Source organism: Geotrypetes seraphini, chromosome 7, assembly GCF_902459505.1.
Source record: "Geotrypetes seraphini chromosome 7, aGeoSer1.1, whole genome shotgun sequence".
NCBI classification, from domain to species: domain Eukaryota; kingdom Metazoa; phylum Chordata; class Amphibia; order Gymnophiona; family Dermophiidae; genus Geotrypetes; species Geotrypetes seraphini.
Window position 1 is genome coordinate 160,897,610 of NC_047090.1, and position 5,615 is coordinate 160,903,224.

At 41.7% G+C, this 5,615-nt stretch overlaps 2 non-coding genes across 2 annotated transcripts; one reads left to right on the top strand and one right to left on the bottom strand.

The window, feature by feature from the left end:
* Positions 1-2,713: 2,713 nt before the first annotated feature.
* On the bottom strand, positions 2,714-2,787 carry TRNAI-AAU. Its single transcript has one exon. It is a non-coding gene; the product is annotated as a tRNA-Ile (tRNA).
* A 1,056-nt stretch (positions 2,788-3,843) lies between these two features.
* TRNAK-CUU lies at positions 3,844-3,916 on the top strand. The gene has a single exon. It is a non-coding gene; the product is annotated as a tRNA-Lys (tRNA).
* Positions 3,917-5,615: the final 1,699 nt, after the last annotated feature.

Below are 5,615 nucleotides of genomic sequence, written 5' to 3' on the forward strand. Positions count from 1 at the left end.
GAGACTAGATGGAAACTTTGTATCTAATAGTCCAATAAATAATTTCAAATGTTTCAATAGGCTTTGCTTTTGAAATTCTTCAATTGATTTAAACATTCATAGTGTGCATGGATACATTGTCAAAATTAGGTGAATGTAATAAAAGCATTTAACTTGTAGATCAAATAAGGGGGTCCCAATGCGGCCCCGTTTCGGTATCTGCTTCAGGATACCCAACAGAGTATTTAAAAAATGCTTCACTGGATGGTACTTCATATGTTTGGTAAGTGTCCGTGCTAACCATGCTGTCTTAATCACTGCTGAACTAACTCTAAAGCTTGTAACTGTATATTTGGAGTCAGGCTATTCGTATATATTGAGCTACATTAATCTTTAGCATTAACTTTTAACATTCAACTTCCTTCCATTTTTCTGCTTCCTCCTCAAATCTATATAATTTTCTCTGTCTTCTCTCCCCATCTATCCATGTGCACTATCTCCTCTGTCTCTCTGTCATTCCCCACCATTCATGTGTGCCATCTTTCTTCTCCTCCATTCCCATCTATCCATAAACAGCATTTCTTCCGTCTCTCTTCCCTTCCCTTCCCCACCCCTCCCTTTCTTTTCCTCTCCTATGGTCTGACATTTGTCTTCCCCCTTTCTCCCTCTATGGCAGTGTCTCAAACTGTGTGCCTCCTGAGATTTCAGGTGTGCAGCGCACAGAGGAGGATGTCACGCATGCTTGTGATGTCATCAAGGTGATATCCACGCACTTCAAGGTGCCTTGAGCCAGGGCCACTACCTTTAGTGTGCCATGGCTCAAGAAAGTTTGTGGGACACTGCTCTGTGTTCTGGAATTTTTTTCTTCTCCTTTTCCCAGTCTGGCATCTCTCTCCCCTCCTTCCTTTCCTTCCTCCCCCCCCTTTCCCTCATCTCTCTGTCTTTCCCTTCCCCTCCCCCTGTCTTGGGGCTAGATTCATTAACCTGCCCGATCATGCCCAATCCATGTGCGATCCTTAGCAGGCCGACCAATTCACTAGGGGTCCATATTCAAATGGGGGCGATCAGAGGAATGCTCCCCACCGACCGCACGGATCTCTGCTGGGTGATCCCAACGCATGTGCAGACCATCTTCTTTGCCTGTAGATGATCTGTGCGTGCACTCTGTGCTCCTTTGAGTTTTGCTCTCCACGCAAGTAAGAAACTTTTGCAAGCCCATGGTTAATGCAAATTGCCAGTTATGCAGAGACCAAAGCAAGAAGACCGAAATGACCATGCCACCCCGACTCTCCTGCTCTCTCCCATCCTTCCCCGCAGTGCAGCCCCTTGCCTATAAGAAAAACGCGACTGAAATGAGAAGTCCGAGCCGTCCCAACTCTCATAAGAACATACGAATTGCCACTGCTGGGTCAGACCAGTGGTCCATTGTGCCCAGCAGTCCACTCCTGCGGAAGCCCTTAGGTCAAAGATCAGTGGGCCTTACCTGCATATGTTCTGGTTCAGCAGGAACTTGTCTAACTTTATCTTGAATCCCTGGAGGGTGTTTTCCCCTATAACAGACTCCGGAAGAGCATTTCAATTTTCCACCACTCTCTGGGTGAAGAAGAACTTCCTTACATTTGTACGGAATCTATCCCCTTTTAACTTTACAAAGTGCCCTCTTGTTCTCTCCACCTTGGAGAGGGTGAACAACCTGTCTTTATCTACTAAGTCTATTCCCTTCATTATCTTGAATGTTTTGATCATGTCCCCTCTCAGTCTCCTCTTTTCAAGGGAGAATAGGCCCAGTTTCTCTAATCTCTCACTGTATGGCAACTCCTCCAGCCCCTTAACCATTTTAGTCGCTCTTCTCTGGACCCTTTCGAGTAGTACTGTGTCCTTCTTCATGTAACGGCGACCAGTGCTGGACGCAGTATTCCCTGCAGTGCAGCCCCTTGCCTAAAAGAAGAACGCAACCGAAATGAGAAGTCCGTGCCGCCCCAACTCTCCTGCCCTTCCCCGCAGTGCAGCCCCGCTTTAAAACCACAGGCTCGCACTGCGGGAAAGGGCAGCAGAGAGCAGGAGAGATGCCTCAGCTGATTGAAATTCAGGGGACCCATATGAAAGAATGCTCAGGAGAGTTGCTCAGGAGGACATGAGCTTTGCTTCTTTTTTGATCAGCCAGCCCTAGTCGGTGTTACTTAATTTTTTTTGTGAATCGCTGCCTTCCTACTTTTGGATGCCCTTCCCCTCATTTGCATGTGCGGATCTGAATAGGATTGGGAGGAAGGTTAGTGAATTGGGTCGGGGGTCACTAAGTGGTCGGGACTTGATTGGTGGGCTTAGTGAATTTAGCCCTTAGTCTGGAATCCCTCCCTCCTGCTTCCTTTCCCTGGTCTGACATCTCTCTCTTCTCCTCCCCTTTCCCTTCCAGTGGTCTGACATCTTTCTCCAAATTTCATGTTGGTTTGAGTGCCAAATCTGAAACTGAACCAAAAATTCAGTTAACCTCTTGCAGTAATAGGATTAATCATATTAATAGATTGCTGTTGAATTTACACAAGATTTAAAACCAGATAATTCAGTTATCAGGTTAGAATCAAAAAATAAATCAAGGAAGATCAGAAGGCAATTTAAAAGTAATATAAATAGATTATGTATGTATCTATTAAATACATATATGTAAATCAATATTTTTTAAATAGAATATTTTATTGAATTCCTAAGAATGTTCAAGCTAGCAAAACGAATCGATTGGCCCGTACGGGGATCGAACCCGCGACCTTGGCGTTATTAGCACCACGCTCTAACCAACTGAGCTAACCGGCCAGCTGAAAAGTTGGGTTTCTAGTACTTCATATATCGGTTACAATCAGTAGTATCCCTCCGGTTTCATTGATATTCGTAATTGTTCTACATAAAACAATGGAAAGATTTTTATATGCTCCCATTGTCTGTGGTCAGTGAAAAAACTCTAATTATTAAATGAGATAGTATGAATGCAAACCCAGCAATTTGTCTGCCATTTCAAATTTGTTGATATATTATTCCTTGCAATTAGATTAATCATACGAAACGAGCACTCATGGTATGCTCCTTGGTATCAAAATTTTGCATCTCATTCAAATTTCAGTGAGCTGAGTAATAAGAAATGGCTCAAGGCAAAAATGTTGTATTGCTATTGTAATAAATGTTCAGTTGGACTACTAAATGTGAGATGAAGGAAAATTAATCTTTCAGAATAATAAACTTGTAAAGGGAATAGGCAGAGCGCTGTACGGGTTGAGCCGAACGCTGTTAAAGGAAACGAGGTAAAACCAGGATTTCCAGGATCCTCATTAAATAATATTGGGATACTGGTAAAAAAAAAAAAAAAAAAAAGCAGGATCCTAGACTACCTTAACAGCAAATTTACCCTTAAAGGTTCTCGCACAGTTGATTTTTTTAATTTCCTAAAGGCTCTAAGTGGTTGGTTTTTTTTTTTCCTAGGTGTTTAATTTACACTTCTGTAACATCGTGTATAGTGGGTGTCATGCTTTGATGTATCTGTTATCACCGACTTCGATTATGTACTCGCCAAGGGCTCTCTCTAATGCCTAAGCCCTCACCAAGCACTGGTGCAATGTATCTAGGTCCTAGGGCCTCCATTTTTTTTTTCTTAACTTGACTCAGTACCACGGATCCTTTCCGTCTAATCGCAAAAGAGCCAGGAAGAGGCTATCTGAAATGTTCGTTTTATTTTATAAAGCTGTGGCGAGATAATTGTCCACAGTAGAAACCTTTTCTGTATCTCTGTAAAAAATCCAGCCTTAGTTTCTATTTCGAAATAGAAACATCTGAACTGCACAGTTATAAATAAAAGAAAAAGGTCACTCTTGGTATGGCGCCCGGCTAGCTCAGTCGGTAGAGCATGGGACTCTTAATCCCAGGGTCGTGGGTTCGAGCCCCACGTTGGGCGCGTAGGACTTTTTTTTTTCCTTCTTCTTTTTTTTTTTTTTTTAAATACTTAAATGTTAATTATATATATATTTTATTTACTTTTATTTTCATTAACATATATAATAGTTTAATACATTTAGGGGGGCATAACATTTTTTACTCAAATCATAATTTATAATTGGACTTCCTACTGAAAGTCATTACTGGCTTTGCCCAGAGTTCATAGGAGTTACAAATAAATTATTTGATTACCTAGAAGAGATGAGCTAAATCTGTACAAATAAATACATTAGGTTCCTTATAAGGCATGACACACTTTTGTTAGAAAAAAAAATAGAAAGTAGGAGTGCACTAAAAGTAAAAAAAAAAGATTAATGGCATTACAGAGAACAATTTATTAATACAACAGGCTGCACTATCTGAACTGCCACAGTTTAAGAGGAATGCAAACACACAAATATAAGAAAAAATAGCTGGAGAAAAAAAAACCAGTGAAAAATTAAAAACGGAGACAGCCTGTTGAAAGGTGTGCAGAGGGGCCTGTACCACATGCCCTGCTGATATGGATATTCACTGACTAGTGTTGCATCCATCCCACAGTAGTTTTGTAGAGAGGTAGTCTGTGGAATGCTGCGAGACCTGAGGAAATTCATTGGGGGGGGGGGGCTAATTTGTATAGCATAAGGCAGGGGTAGGGAACTCCAGTCCTCGAGAGCCATATTCCAGTCGGGTTTTCAGGATTTCCTCAATGAATATGCATGAGATCTATTTGCATGCACTGCTTTCAATGCATATTCATTGGGGAAATCCTGAAAACCCGACTGGAATACGGCTCTCGAGCACCGGAGTTCCCTACCCTTGGCAGCCATAAGGGCTTATACAAGGACATATGGCCCTGGTTCAGTGCATCTTGTGGCCCATTTAAAATGCTACTATTTCCATTTACCAAGTACACTGGCAAGAGATGCAATAGTTCTGCTTCAGGTGGCTCCCAGCCTGTTCTGTGGCACAGAGGGCCAGTGAAACAAACAAACATGATGGAACCAGATCAACTGGAGTTATTTACAATGGGGATCTCTCTAGGTCAGGGGTAGGCAATTCCGGTCCTCGAGAGCAGGAGCCAGGTCAGGTTTTCAGGATAGCCACAATAAATATGCATGAGATAGATTTGCTTCTCAAGGAGGCAGTGCATGCAAATCCATCTCATACATATTTATTGTGGATATCCTGAAAACCTGACCTGGCTCCGGCTCTCACGGATCGGAATTGCCTACCCCTGCCCCTAGGTGAGTTGAGGGCTGTTCTGGAAGCCCTACAGAGACACTTATAAAAGGGTACCTGTGGCTTTAACACACACACACACAAAAAAAAAAACAGAGGCAAAGGAATACAAAGAGCTAATTACTGTAATATGAAACATCTTTATCAAGTTTCAAGTTTATTTAAAATTTCTTGTACCGCTCAATCAGACTTCTGAGCAGTGTACAATAAAAATACAGCTTTGGTCATATAAAATAGGGGTAAACATTTGACAAATAAAATCTACATAATAAATTCAAACAAAGACAAACAGAAACAAGCTAGAAAAAGGGAAGAACTACAATATTAAAAAAAAGAACAATTAAGGGAAAAACAACAGGAAGGGGAAGAAAATTACTATCTGCAGTCAGCATATGTTTAGCCTTTACTAGGGCAATTAGGTATCGAATGCGTCTTGA